Source organism: Manis javanica, chromosome X (genome assembly GCF_040802235.1).
Source record: "Manis javanica isolate MJ-LG chromosome X, MJ_LKY, whole genome shotgun sequence".
Lineage (NCBI taxonomy): Eukaryota > Metazoa > Chordata > Mammalia > Pholidota > Manidae > Manis > Manis javanica.
In genome coordinates this window covers 11,814,729-11,828,977 of record NC_133174.1, presented here as the reverse complement: position 1 = coordinate 11,828,977, position 14,249 = coordinate 11,814,729, and the positions used below count along the sequence as shown (strand labels likewise).

Below are 14,249 nucleotides of genomic sequence, written 5' to 3'. Positions count from 1 at the left end.
ACTAGTTGCAAAGGGACAAATAGTAACTTTACAGTGGAAAAATCCAGAAGACACCATGTTAACCAAGTGGTCAACGTTAACATCACCAGTAACAAGATATATGGACCCCATGTACTCCTGATACGATGCAATGAGAAGGCGATATCATCTGTGACGTGTTCTTGCCAAAAACGCAAGTCTCAGTGTATTCATCAAGAGAAAATATCATACTTACCAACACTGAGAGACACTCTACAAAATAGCTCATCCGTACACTCACCAAAAATGTCAAGGTCACGAAAGACAAGGAAAGAATGAGAACTGCCACAGGCGGGAAGAAAATAAGGAGACAACTGAACTCAGTGTGGGGTACTGGATCGGATTCTGGAACAGGAGAAGCACGTGGGGGAGGAGGTCTGGGGAAAGGCCCACGGGGGCTCAGTTTAGCTAACAGCACTGTACCAGTGTTAATATCCTGCTTTTGAAAACTGCACTGTGCTGCGACAATTACCATCATTTTACACTATGTAGGTAAGTTAACATTAAGGAAGTTGCAGGAACTCTAATATTTTTGCAACTTTTCTGCAAATCTTAAAGTGTTTCACGAATCAGAAGAGCTACCGAAACATGATAAAAAAAAAAAAACTGCTGTGAATTTCCTATTAGACAAGGAAAAGAGGGAAATAAAATGGTGAAGTGTTCACTGTCAGTTAACTGCTCATTGTTAAGGAAGCAGACACATGCATGAGAAATATTTTCTTGAGTTCAGGAGTTCACAGGAAACTCCACATTCTATGAAGACTGAAAAAGAATTTAAATTATTTTCTTTAGGATAGTAAGTGTGAGTATGTTTGGCAATTAGAAATGAATATTATCTAAGTATTCACTCTGATATACATTCATTAATGACACTTCCACCTGCTCCTGCTTCATAATCGGGTATTCGTGTTCTTGTCTAGGGAAGATTTATTAATGAACCAAAAGGAAATATGAAAGAAAGAACTGAAGGAAAAGTTCAGGACGTCAATTTCGCTTTCAGGAAGCACCAACAGCCTGAAGGAACCTCTGCCCACTGCAAATACTACAACATGGAAACATACACGTGCAGAACTAATTTCCCAGTAACCCACCTACACTGGGGACACCATTTTCCACCAAGCTCCTTACCCCCTTATGTACTTCAGGCTAGAAAGACTAGTCTTCCGATAATCTGACTGCTTTAAAAGCAAATATTCCGAACCACGAACAAGGAGCTAAACGTTAGCCGGCTTTGGCTATTCAAATAATCCAACAGTGACACTCTGTGGACAAAGTAGAAAACACTTAAGCACCTGTTTTTCTTAATAAATCTCTAAAACAGGGAAGAAATCCTGCTCTGGAAGGGAACAGGGCGCAAATAAGTAAAGAGACAGCAAATAACCGTTACATTTAATTATAATAACTCTATTCTAAGGATGAACTATGGATTACAAGAATATTTTAACGTAAACATGCCACGTGGTTATCAATGTGTTTAATCTTAAAATTATATGAATCGGCCCTGCATTACAAACTTATTAGACAGCAGTAGATGTATGGAATTACAATACAGATTGGTACTCCTAAAAATACCATTGCCATCTTATCCTGGCACAGTGCTTTATGCATTTCACAGTGCCTTCGCCTACTTATGGCAGACGCCGTGAGTCTTCGGTAGGCAGTTAACATTTTCTCCAAAGACCAAAACCTGGGACTGACAGGTTAAGAGTGCCTGTGCCACTTAGCGGGCATTACTAGCCTTACGTAAGTACATAAATGCATTTTCTGCTGGGCCAAATTGTATACAGTGTAATCATCTCTATTCACCCTGAGAGGAAGAAGCATAGCAAAATATGACAGAAATTTAAAACAGTACAACCACTTCAGAAAATTGCCTGGCAGTTTCTTGTAAACGCTCATCTACCCCATGACCCACTATGTCCACTGCTAAGAACGCACCCAAATTAAACGTAAACTTACGTTCACAAAGAGACTTCCATAATAATGTTCACAGCCGCTTCACTCATAATAGTGAAAAACTGGGAACAACCCAAATGCCCATCGCAAGGAGCATGGGTGAACAAAGTATGGGTGCTCCAGCAATGGAATACTGCTCAGCAATAAACAGGAATGAATATTGCTACAACCAGATCATCTCCAAAACATCATTCTGAAGACAAAGAGAGTGTGACACAAAACAGTACACACCGTACAATTCCATTTCTATGACGTCTGAGAACAGGCGAGACTAATCTCCGACGGAAAAAACATGAGGACGGTATTTCGCCACGTTCCTGGGGGATTGTGACTTACCGGGAAGAGACGTGAGGGCACTTTCTGGGATGATGGAAAGGTTCCTCATTTTGCTAGGGCGGTAGGTATACATGTGTGTCAAAATTCATTGAACTGTGTACTTCAGACCTGTGCATTTCACTGCATGGAATTAAACTCTATCTTGAAACAAGGTAATTAAGCAGAATGAAAAAATCAGATTTTTCACTCTGAATATACAAACCATATTATTCTCCCTTGGAGGAGATGATCCTCGTGTGTTGGGCGCACGGACAGGCTCCATGTTCCCTGGGCCCAAGCGGTAGCTTTTGAAACTTCTGGGAAAGCTCACTTGCGAAACACCTCGGTCGCCTTGGCTTGGCAAAACTTCTGCTCCTGAAAAGCAGCACAGAAGAAAGTCGCTTCACACACCTGCTCCTTTAATAATACGGATATGTTCTCAGAATGCCAGCTCAAATTGAACTGGAGTCCTGGTTGAATTCCAGAGAGTAACAGAAGAAGACATTTTCCACTAGGGATTTAGCATAAATCTTTAAAAGTTGAGGAGCTACACTGCCCATGCGTAGGAACATGAATCAAGGTCGAACACAATTCCCAACTGTGAAGTGAATCCTTCACATCTTAAAGGCTACAGAGTAAAATGCTGGGACACACAGAACGAGAGAGCAGGCTTCCCGAATGCTTTTGTAAAGGAGCCCAAAAAGGCTTTTAACTGAGGGAGGTGGCAAGCCTCTGAAAGTGAGTCTGAGTCTATTCTGCCCTGCCCACCCCCCGTCCACATCCGCCCCCCACCCCGGCAGGGTGGACTGGGCAGGGCACTAAAGGCGTGGTGCGCTCCCCTGCCAGGTGAGAGCTGCTGAGAGGATCTCTATGGTCATCTCAGCTCTGAGACTATGACTGCTCCTGCAGTGAACTGTGACATTACCTAAACAAACAAATGCATGTGAAATATGAGCCCCCAAATATTCTAGATATGCAGGCTCGGTTATGATGCTGAGTCACTCACTCTGCCACTAGAAAAAGACACGGAGTGCAGTGTTATCACATTGTGTCTTGTAATAGACATTTGAACTCTGGAACCACAGTGCCGGGAGGGGAAGTGTTAGTGAGGAGCAGAATGAAGGGATTCAAGTTTCACCCCCTTTCTTCTTCGCCTTTATTCCTGTAGCGGAGATACTAATGAACAGAAGCTCAGAAGAGAGAAGCAAAAGGAGATAAAGATTTCAAGTTGGAGAAATGCAGACCAATATTACAGAAACAAATCAATTGTAAGATACCTCCAATTTGAGCTGCAACTCCAAATTTTTTAACTGGGTTTTTTCTGATTATAAAACTAGTGCATGCTATGAATAATTAAACTGTGTTGTTTTCATGTAAAGGAAGACTACACAGCAATGGGAGTAAACCAATTATTGCTACACAACCAGGATGAATCTCACAACCATAACGTTGAGTTAAAGCCAGACACAAAAGAAAGTATTTAGCAAAGCTCCTAAACACCTTGGAATTTCCCAAGCAGTGAGCCTGATAAACCTGTCTTCTGTTATGTTAACAAGGTCACTTTGGGAATGCCCCCAGAGCACCTAAGGATGGGGGCTGGTCACCCAAGGCACCTAGCCTGTGATTAGAGGGTTGGAACTTTCAGTCCCATCCCCCTGACCGCCAGGGAGGGGAGAGGGGCAGCAGGCAGAATCGCTCGCCAATGGCTAGAGAGTTTTAGTCAATCCTGCCTGTGCCATGGAACCGCCATAAAGAACCCAAAGGCAGTGGGTCGGAGACCTTCCGGGTAGGTGGACGCGTGGGTACTGGGGGACAGTGGCGCGCCGGGAGGCGGTATGGAAGCCCTGCACCCTTTCCCAAGCCTCGCTGAACCATCTCTCCATCTGGCTGTTGCCGACTGATACCGTTTGGTAGTAAAGCAGTGCTCCAGTAAGTAAAACGTTTCTGAGTTCTGTGCGCCGCCCTAGCAGATTAATCGAACCCAGGGAGGTTGTGTGATCCTCTGATTTACAGCAGCTCTTCGGTCAGAAGCACAGAGCCCGGGAGTGGGACTGGCGCTGGCGTCTGAAAGGGCGGGGGTGACGGGTCTTGCCGGACTGAAGCCTTAACCTGTGGGATCTGACGCTGCCTTCCAGTAGTGTCTGAATTGGGTTCAACTCTCGTCCGCTGCTAGTGCCCGAGAATCGTTTGGTGTGCTGTGGGAAGCGCCCCTTCCCCCGCCCCTGCCCCAAACACACTCGTAGGAATGGATCCAGGAACCCAGAACAGTTCTGATCAACTGACCTAAAGCTCAAAAACTGGCAGAAGAGATCAGTGGTGGCAGATGTCAGGACTGCACTGCCTCGCGAGACGAGTAGGGACTGGAAGGGAGCTGAAGGCTGATTCTGGGGAGCTCAGAACCTATTTCTCGGCGCGGGTGCTCGTTATATGTGTGTGTTCACCTGAAAATTACTTAAGCTGCATATTTATGTTTTATGCATATGTTTGTATGTGATCGATCTTTATAAAAAGTCTACCTAGATCAAATTAAGCTCTCTATACAAAATTCAGACGCTAAATTAAGTAATCCATCACCAGTAAATATCACAACCCTTAGCGAGATTTCCTTCTCTTTCTTGCTCCGTGTATATTTTACAGAGCTTGAGTCACACTGTGCGTGCATTCTGAGCAATTCTGTGTGTCAATTGAAATTTAAAAAAATTGTTTTCCACCTTTAAAATTTTTTTGGCTGACGTACAATAATTTAAGAGTTATTTTACATGCCTGTGTGATCTTCCGTTGTGTGGATGTCCGTACGTCATGTTTTGTGTTTTCTGTTGTGGGACATTTGGGTGGCTTCCAATTTTGCACTCGTTTGCTTTAATGATATGTGCACATCCAAATGTAAATGCTTATGTACATCCCTGAGGAGCTCCTTCTAATGGATATCTGGAAGAATCACTAGATTAAAGGCTATGAACATTTCAGGGGCTCCTGATAGGTGCTGCCAACGTGTGCAAAAAGGCTGTATTAATTTTCATTCTTGGAGAACTGCGATGCAGTGGTTTTCCTCCATTATTACCAAAGTGAGCTACCATGTAAAAACTGCTAATTTGGTAGACGGAAGTTTAACGTTTATATCCCATTTTAATTTGCATTTCTCTTGTTACTAACGCAGCTGAATATTTTTCAGATGTTTTCTATCCACTAAGAGTTCTGTGATTTGTTATTTCTCGTGTCCTCTGCTCTTGGCCTGGGACTGGGATTTCAGTGTTCCCTGTTTGATTTGTATGAGGCGTTGCCATCTTCAGAATCGTAAGCCTGGAAATGTTTATTTTCAGCAAATAACTTTCCTCAGGTGGTGATGCGATTTTGGAGTCTGATAATTTTGAGATAAGAAGGGGTTCTTTGTTTTATTTCATGACATTCATCAATATTTTTGTGATTTCTTGAACGGCTCTTATACCTAATCTTCAACTACATCAGAAAAATGCTCAAGTATCTTCTAATTTTCCATACTTCCACTTACTAGATACTCAACTCTTTAATCCGTCTTGAAACTGTTTAAGTGTGTGATGTGAGGTGGAACCCAGCGGGCTTTTTGCTTCAGTCGTTAAGCATTTGTCCCAGCATGATTTCCTGTCCATGGTTCTCATATTCGTATCGTGTTAACACTAAATTCTTCATTGTTTATGAGCTTCCTACTGCATTAAATCTGACTCCTTACTTCAAAACTAGTACTATTTTAACAACTGCCCTTTTAAAATATCTATTGCTTGATCTGGCAAATTACCACCTGTTCGTTAAACAGGCTTTCCCAAGTTTTTTTTAAGTTGTACTAGAGGTTTTTTTTCCCATCCAGGAACAATTTGTGTTTCTTGAATCGAATCCTTATTCAAGGCTTATTTTATGACCCTCAGTAAGTTTTTGCTTTCCTGTCATGTAGGTTCTGCTATTTTTTATCCACACATTCCTTAGAATTTTGATTAGTTATTTGTAGCCATTTCAGTTGGGGTTTTTTCCATATATTTTCTGATTGCTTGATGCTGATAACATGAGGAAGCAATTTGTTCTTACGATTTAAAAAATTCTTTACCTGACCTGACTCAAGAAAAAATGGAAAAATCTCAAACCTGTAACAGGTGGAGACGGAATCAGTCATCACATCCCTCCCGGCAAAGAAAAGGCCTGGACCAGAGGGCTTCACTGGTGGGTTCTCCCACACACTTGAAGAAGAATTAACACCACTCCTTCTCGAACTCTTCCAAAACATTGAAAAGGAGAGAACAATTCCTAACTCTTTCTGTGAGGCCACAAATACCCTGATACTAAAGCGAGACAAAGATATTACAAGAGGAGAAAAATTACAGACCAATATCCCTTGCAAATCCAGATACAAAAATTCTCCACAAAATATTAGCGAATCTAATCCAACAGCAAATTCAAAGGATCGCTCACAGGAGGGATTTCTCCCAGGAATACAAGGGTGGCCCAACGTAAGAAAATCAATCACTGTGACACATCACATTAATAGAATAAAGGGAGAGAACATGATCATCTCAGCTGACGCAGAAAAGGCATTTGACAAAACCCAATACCATTTCGTCATAAAGAGTCTTAGGAAACCTGAGAGCAGAAGGAAACTTCCACAACCACATAAAGGGTGTTCATGAAAAGCCACCTCTAACATTATACGCAAGGGTGAGTGACTGAATGCTCTCCCGCTAACATTAGGAACACTTTCAACACTGCTGTCAACCTTGTACTAAAACTTCTAGCCGGAGCTGTTAGGCTGTTTAATGCTATAAGTGGTACACGTACATATGGTGAAAATGATAAATAGGATGTTATGTATGTTTTACCACACAATAAAAATGAACTGGCCACATTTTCTGAAATCTCCTATTCTGAATTTTTCCTTCAGTTAGCTAGTTAAAAGGGAACAGACTATAAGTACTGCTCTGCGACCCCCTTTTTTCACTAAACATGTATTGGTCTTTCCAGACCAGTACCTTTAGATATACTGCAATCATTTCAACAGCTTCTTAGTTTCCTATCATGCAGATAGGCCGTGATTTATTTATTTAGCCAGTCCCCGATTCATGGAAATTCACGTTACTCCTCAAGTTTTGCTCTGGCAAAGAACACTGCTGAACAGTCTCGCGCTTGTGTGAGTAGTTCCGTAGGATAAAGTCCGAGGAGTAGAAATGATAGGGGAGAGGGTATCCAGATTTGACAATTCTCCTCTAGTTCCTTCCCACTAAGGAGGGCTGTTGGAGTCAGCCAGATAGATGCTCTGTAACACACACACTAAGGAAGGGTCCTGCGGGTCCTGCATATAGTCTTAAAACCGTAACACAGACCAAGTGGTATCAAATGACCTTCTGGCCAAGATCAGGAGTCAGCAGAGTATGGCCTGCGTGCCAAATCCATCTTGCCGCCTGCTTTTGTAACAGCCTATGAGCCAAGAATGGTTTGTTTTCCTTTTTCACTTTTTAAATGATTACACAACAAAAACAAGAGGAATACTTAATGAAGTGAACTACTCATAGGAAATTCAAATTTCAGTGTCCAGAAAGTTTTACTGAAACACAGCTACACTGATGTGTTTACATATCAGCTGCTCTCATGCTTCAGCAGCACAGTTGAGTGGCTGTGACAGAGCCCTTATGGCGGCAAAGCCTAAAACTTACTATCTGGCGTTTTACAGAAAAAGTTTGCCCATCTCGAATCTGGAAACAACATTTCATTGTTTTAAAGAGTAGAAAGCCCAATTCTCTAAGCAAAAGGCACAGAACAAATTGTCATCTAGCTACTGAAGAAATATTCCAAGGGACTGAACTGACGTCTCTTGGCTCTGTGTCTAAGTGAGGAGTGAGTGAATGGCCTCATATTTCCCTTCTGACGGTGGCTGAGAAGCAGCCATTGCAAGGACTAGTATACCTGCAGCAATCCCGGTCGTAGGACTCCACGTTCCATGGACGCTTTTTTAGGTGCTGAAATAACTGGTGCAGTGTTTTTGATCTCAAGTTCCAACTGTCTACTGCTTCTCCATAGAGAAGGGATTGACTTTGGCATATTAACCTGGTACCGTACAATCTTACTATAAGTGCTTATTAGTCCCAGGAGTTTTTTATTGATTCTTTAGCTCTTCTGTTCCATGGACTCTTGACCCAAGGAAGCTGTTTTTCCCATAAGTTCAGTTTTTGCCTTGCCACCAAATAGTTATAATTTGTTTTGCCAGGTGTCAATTTTTCAGAGAAAGGAAATCTATTTTCCCCCATGCTCTTATATATTTGTATATCTGCCCCTCCATATTTTACATTCGGTGCCCCCCCATATACCAAAAATGGAAAAGGGGACATGATAACGCTTAAACGAAGGGAAAATACACGCCCAGGGAAACATTGTGATATTACCATGAAGCTTAGCCCTCTGATAACAACTGGTTAGTGAAAGGTTCTAGTGATATTTAAGCAATTTAGTGGAAATGGGGACCAGGGAGCAAGATTTCACACAGGAGGATATTTAACATAATTACCGGGTGGCATTTGGGATAGCTGCTGATGGTTATCAGCCCTGCCTTGAAAACTTGGTTGATCGGTTGACACGCTGTCCGTGGGAAGTCCATTCTCACTAAGCTCTGAGTCAGAATCTTCTATTATCACAACATCAGAGCTGTTGTCACAGTCACTCCAGTGAGAGGTGTCCTCACTGTCAGCACTGTCATCTCCAACAGTTACAGTGATATGATCTAAAAATTGGAAAAGAGAAAAGTTGTTAGATATCCCCTTAAAAACACAGTTTCTAGAGGAAACCACCTTATAAAGTCATGGAGTGTTTAAAAACCATTTTAGCTGAAAAAATTGCATCCAGTGTTTTCATATCTCAAAGCCCTGCCAGGTAGCAGAGAAATTAATCGCCCAGTATGAAGTTTGAGGTATGTATGTGTTCATATGTACACAAACACGTATAATACTATTTCTAGAACTTCAAATTTTATAGAGGAGTAAGTTTCTTCTCATTGAAGAAACATGACCACCTCCTATGGCCCAAGCTATGTGTTCAGTGATATGCTTTTAACTTGTAAATGAAGAGACTGATGTTACATAGCCACCCTTTCTAGTGACCACTAATTTCCAAACTTGTTCTCTACAACTTGACAATAGCCTTTATGATAAAAAAAAAAACCACAGAAATAAAGTACCATAGTGAATGTTATGAAACAAATCCAAATTGAATCAGAAAATGTGAACTAGGCGGACACAAACTAGATGCGAAATATCAACTAGGTAAACTATTTTAATGAATATAAAAATAGCACATTAGGCAAAATGTCTGACGTATAAATTGCCTGTCTTATTTTTTAAAGTTGGCCTGAAAAATAACATGTTTAAGCCTGAAGTATTAAGTCACAAATCATATTTACATTGCATCTTAACTTGGATTCAATACATTTATTTGAAATAGAGCAAAACATTTGAATAAAGCAATTAGCTAGTGTGAGGGCGTAAGGTGGTGTGAAAATGGTGCTAAGTTAGGAATTAAATGACAGAGGTTCCAATCCAGACATGTGACCTTTCAGCCAGATAAGTCTATTTTTTCACCTCTGTTTTCTCATCCATAGAATGTAGGGCAGGGTTTGGAGAGGTTCTATTTTTTACAGGCTCAACTGTACAGCGAGCAGGAATGGCCCTGGGGTACGCAGGGCAGGGCTCCCCTGCATTACAGGAGTCCTCATATTTTACGGTATTCTCTGCCTCCTGCGTCTATCTTCCTGAAGCAAAGAACAGGCTCTATACTGGAGGACTTCTCCCCACCTACATCTTCATTTTCCTTCTCGTTTACATATTTACAATAAAACAGAGGCTGCGTTTGCTGTTTTTGCTCAAATATGATTACCATCAAACCCTCAAAATAAACGTCTCAATCTCAAAAGATGTTATGATGATTGATTACAGTTAGAGGTAGTTTGTCAATTTTTTAAACTCAAAATTCTACGTAAAGTCTGAGCGTCTTGGTCCTTCCTGGACCCCTACTTCCTCCAACAGGTAAATTGAAAGGATAAAGAATTACGGACAAATGTCTCAGAAGGTCAACACCAGGTACTTAGCAAGTGGCCAAATCCAAAAGTGCACTGGCACGGGCATCCCAGGAAGAGTGGCAACCACCGTAGCCCGCCGTGCCACAACACTGCTAAAATTTGAGGCTGCAAAGTGCAGACTCGCCCTCCTAGCCGACCAAATCCTCCCCTGCCAGGAGAACGCCAGCCCTAGGCCACACTGCTTTACTGCCCGGACGGCTGTGCTCAGCAGCCGCTGCCGGCGCGTGCACACCAGGCCTCGAAAAAAAAACTCAAGGATAGAGTTCCGCTGCTTCTGGAACCACAGCTCGGCACACCGCCCCCTGCAGGGCAAGGGCAGCGGATCACGGTGAATGTACGGCACCGTTCTATGACCGCTAGAAGGCCTGGGAAAAAATGGCTCTTGTGCCAGAAACACAGCCGTATTCCACGCACTAGTTCCACGAGCCCAGAGGCACCTTCAGACTCTGCACTGTCATGAACCTCTGGGCCGCCGTGAGCCCCCAAGTAACCCCCAGCGCCAGGATTACCCCACGCCCCCAGGAGACCCACAAGCTCTAGGAATGTCACGAGCCGTGGGCACGCCACGCACAGGGACCATCCTGAAGTCCCACAAACGCCACAAACCCCGGAACCATCTTGAGCCCCCAGGTCCACCTCGGCAGCCCGGGACGACCGTGAACAAACGGGAGCGCCACAAGCCCCAGGAACGCCTCAAGTGCGCGGGCACGCCACGAGCCCCGGGACCTCTTCGAGCGCCCTGGGACGTCATGAGCCCCAGGCCCGCCAGGAGCTCGTGTCCTCCTCAGGCACCCGGGATCGCCGTGAGAGCCTCAGGCACCCGGGAACACCAGGAGCCCTGGAAAAGCCACGAGCCTGGGTCCACCTCAGGCGACCGTAAATGCCCGAGCCCCCGGGACATCCTTAGTCGCGGGGCGGCCTCCAGCCCTCGCGAGCACCATGAGCCCCGGCACCACCTCAAAACCCTGGGACACTATGAACCTGGGGGCCACCTCAGTTTCCTGAGACTTCATGAACCCCACAGACACCTCCAGCCGTGGGTCACCCCAAACCCTGGGCCAGAATCTGCCCACAATACTGCACTTCCACACCGCGCAGACGTCGCTTCTGGAAGCACCCTGGCCAGTAACCAGACAATCCCAGTCAGAAGGCTTGGTGCGAACCCCGTCAGAGCTTTCCTCGGGCTATGTGAGGAAAGGGGCAGAAACCAGTGCAGCAGCATCGGGAAGGGGTCCTTACCCTGCTCCTCAAACATTGTGAGTCCGAGAGCCCGGCTCTGAGCGCCTCAGGACCGCCGTCGACTCTGAGCGCCTCAGGATCGCCGTCGGCTCCGAGCGCCTCAGGATCGCCGTGGGCTCCGAGCGCCTCAGGATCGTCGTCGCCTCCGAGCGCCTCAGGATCGCCGTCGGCTCCGAGCGCCTCAGGATTGCCGTCGGCTCGGCGTCTGCACTGCGACTGCGCACTCGAAAGGACTGCAGGACACTGAGGCGCCAGATGGAAGCCGCGCAAATGTAACCACTTAAAATGTTTCTGCGGCTGCGCAGTGTCGACCAGTATGCGCATGCGATTGGAAGGGCAGCGCAGGGCCAACGCCAACCTTGCCTCCCTTCCGTTAATTTTCTATCTGTATGTACGTAGTTTGAATCGTAGTTAAAAAGAAAAAAGTGAAAGGGTTACCACCGGTGTAGTTCCTCCCTTCACAAAATGCTCTCCACGCATAACGCAGCACAGCAAAGTGTAGAATGTAAGAGATTTGAGTTGAGACTTAATCGTTTTCTGGGTTTTGCATTCACGTCCAGTGCCAGCTTTGGAAACAAATCTGAGAATAATCCAACTTTTAAAATGTGCGCCAATAAGGCTGACTAAGTCCTTACCCCGCGGCCCTTCTGCCGACTCCTCTCTGCTCACTTTTTTTTCCCCAAACACCCACCTGCTTCATAATAGCTACGATTTACCGAGTTCTCACTACAAGACAGCCACTTAACATAACGGAACCTATGTGGCCGTCAACGTTTTAAGAGGTATTATTGTCCCATTTTCAAAATGAGAAAACTGAAGCTGAGGGTCTCATTAACTTGCTCAAAGCCACAAGAATGTCGGCAGAGTCATGATTTGAGCGCACCATCAGCCCCCCATAGCCCACGCTCATGTCCCCTACGTTACTCTACCTTCTGCTCAATTGCCTCTGGAAATTTTTCCCATCCTTCAAAGCCTCTGCGATGTAACATCTGTTCCAATAATACCTACACCACGACGCTTTCCTAAAGCCCCCTGGTAAGAATGAGTATCTCCTCTGCGATTCCTCCGGGTTACTTTCACTTTCAGCACTCAAATCAGTTTGCCTGACATTAGGAGTTCTTGTTAATACACCCTTTTCCTAGGGTCCTGCAGAGCAGCACCACCCCCTAGTTATATGAAAGGCACTTCCATCACAAGGGTCGAAGAATTAAGGATGATAAAATAGAAGGCCCCCAGAACAGGCTGAGAGAGGCCAGGCTGCACGTGTGGTGACGTGCTGGGACTGAGAGACCAAAGTCAAAGTGTGGCACCGACCAAGGACAGAGGGAGTAAACTACCCCGTCCCTCAGACAGGGACCTCAGAGAGGCCTCCCTGTGGCGTAAAGGTGATCCAGGATTCACAGTGAGCCACGTGGACTCTACCTCCATCTCATCATCACCCAGGGATTTAGCACTCCCAGGTGGGTGCCATAAGGAAAACATCCTTTCCTATGAAGATCACATCAAGTTATTTGTCCAAACAGTATTTAAACAGAATATCCAGGACGGAATGAAATATAACCAGGTACGGGAGAAGGTAAGACAGCAGGAGGTAATAAAACACCTGTGCTGGGGGCACCGACCTCTGCTGACAGCTCGGCGTGACCACCACCGGGCATTCCCGCACAGAGCGGTCCCCACACAGTCACCTGCCTGGTGGCCTTGGTGCTCTGGAGGAAGGTAGTCTGTGAGCACCGTACGAGGTCTGTGGGAAGGGTCGGACTGAAAGTCCTCAAGGGCCCAAGTTCTCAGGAAGACGCCTCCTCACCCTTTAGTAACAGAAAACTTCCAGCAAAAGCCCCGAACACAGGCTGGCAAGCCCAGGCCTCTCCAGCCTCCCTTACAGGCCAAACCCAAGCTGGGGGACACCACACGTGCAGACTGTACAGAGCTGAAGTGACGACCCCAACGTTTGTGGGGACGAGAAAAACAGCAGGGAAGGGGTGGTCACATCTTGGAATGCAACAGAGGGAAGGGCAGAAGGCGTGGCCCTGGAGAGAGCTGGGGGAGTGAGGATGGGGCGGCTGGGATCCTGGGGCCCAGACTCCAGCCACTGCCCTCGAGTTAGGGGGGCAGACAAGGGACCAACCCAATGTACCAGTGGCACAGGTCACTCTGCTAGACGCCTGGTCTTGACCCTGGCTGCACCTGAACAGCCACGGGAGCTGTTAAACCTGGGAGCAGGCCTGGGCCCCAGAGATCCCCCTGCCACACGCCAGCGATGCCTGGGTGCCGGGCTTCCAAGGGTCCAGGACATCGGCACGGGCCTCAGGCTGAGGCGCAGGGCTCTGTACTCCACACAGGGTGGGACCCACCATCACGACACTGAATTCTCCCCGCAGCTGGGCGGACTCCTGGTACCAACACGGCTGATGTGCAGCTGAAGCGAACAGGCCGCTCTGTGGGGCAGGCAGAAGGGGATGTGGGAGATCCCTAAATGCAACCTTCAGGGTCCCGGCGTGCTCTATCCCCAAGACAGATCTGAGGGACATTCTCCCACAACAGCCTGGGGCCCTCCATTTATTCAGCCAGCCGTGCCTCCGATCCCTCGGGCAGCTTGACAAAGCCGCACTTTCCCTCCCCATTACATTGCTCCTAG

General features: G+C 45.8%; 1 protein-coding gene across 3 annotated transcripts in view; it reads right to left on the bottom strand.

Moving 5' to 3' along the window:
- Positions 1-11,946, bottom strand: part of LOC140843064 (sex comb on midleg-like protein 1) — a 46,197-nt gene extending 34,251 nt beyond the window's left edge. For 2 of the 3 annotated variants that reach the window (XR_012127507.1, XR_012127508.1), the window contains exons 1-3: positions 11,612-11,943; positions 8,810-9,022; positions 2,513-2,664 (exon numbers count right to left, since the gene is read on the bottom strand). The gene's annotated coding sequence lies outside the window, so the exon portion shown is untranslated. Of the gene's footprint in view, positions 1-2,512; positions 2,665-8,809; positions 9,023-11,611 lie in introns of all 3 variants that reach the window. The other variant, XR_012127509.1, reaches the window with a different exon arrangement.
- Between the last annotated feature and the right edge of the window lie 2,303 nt (positions 11,947-14,249).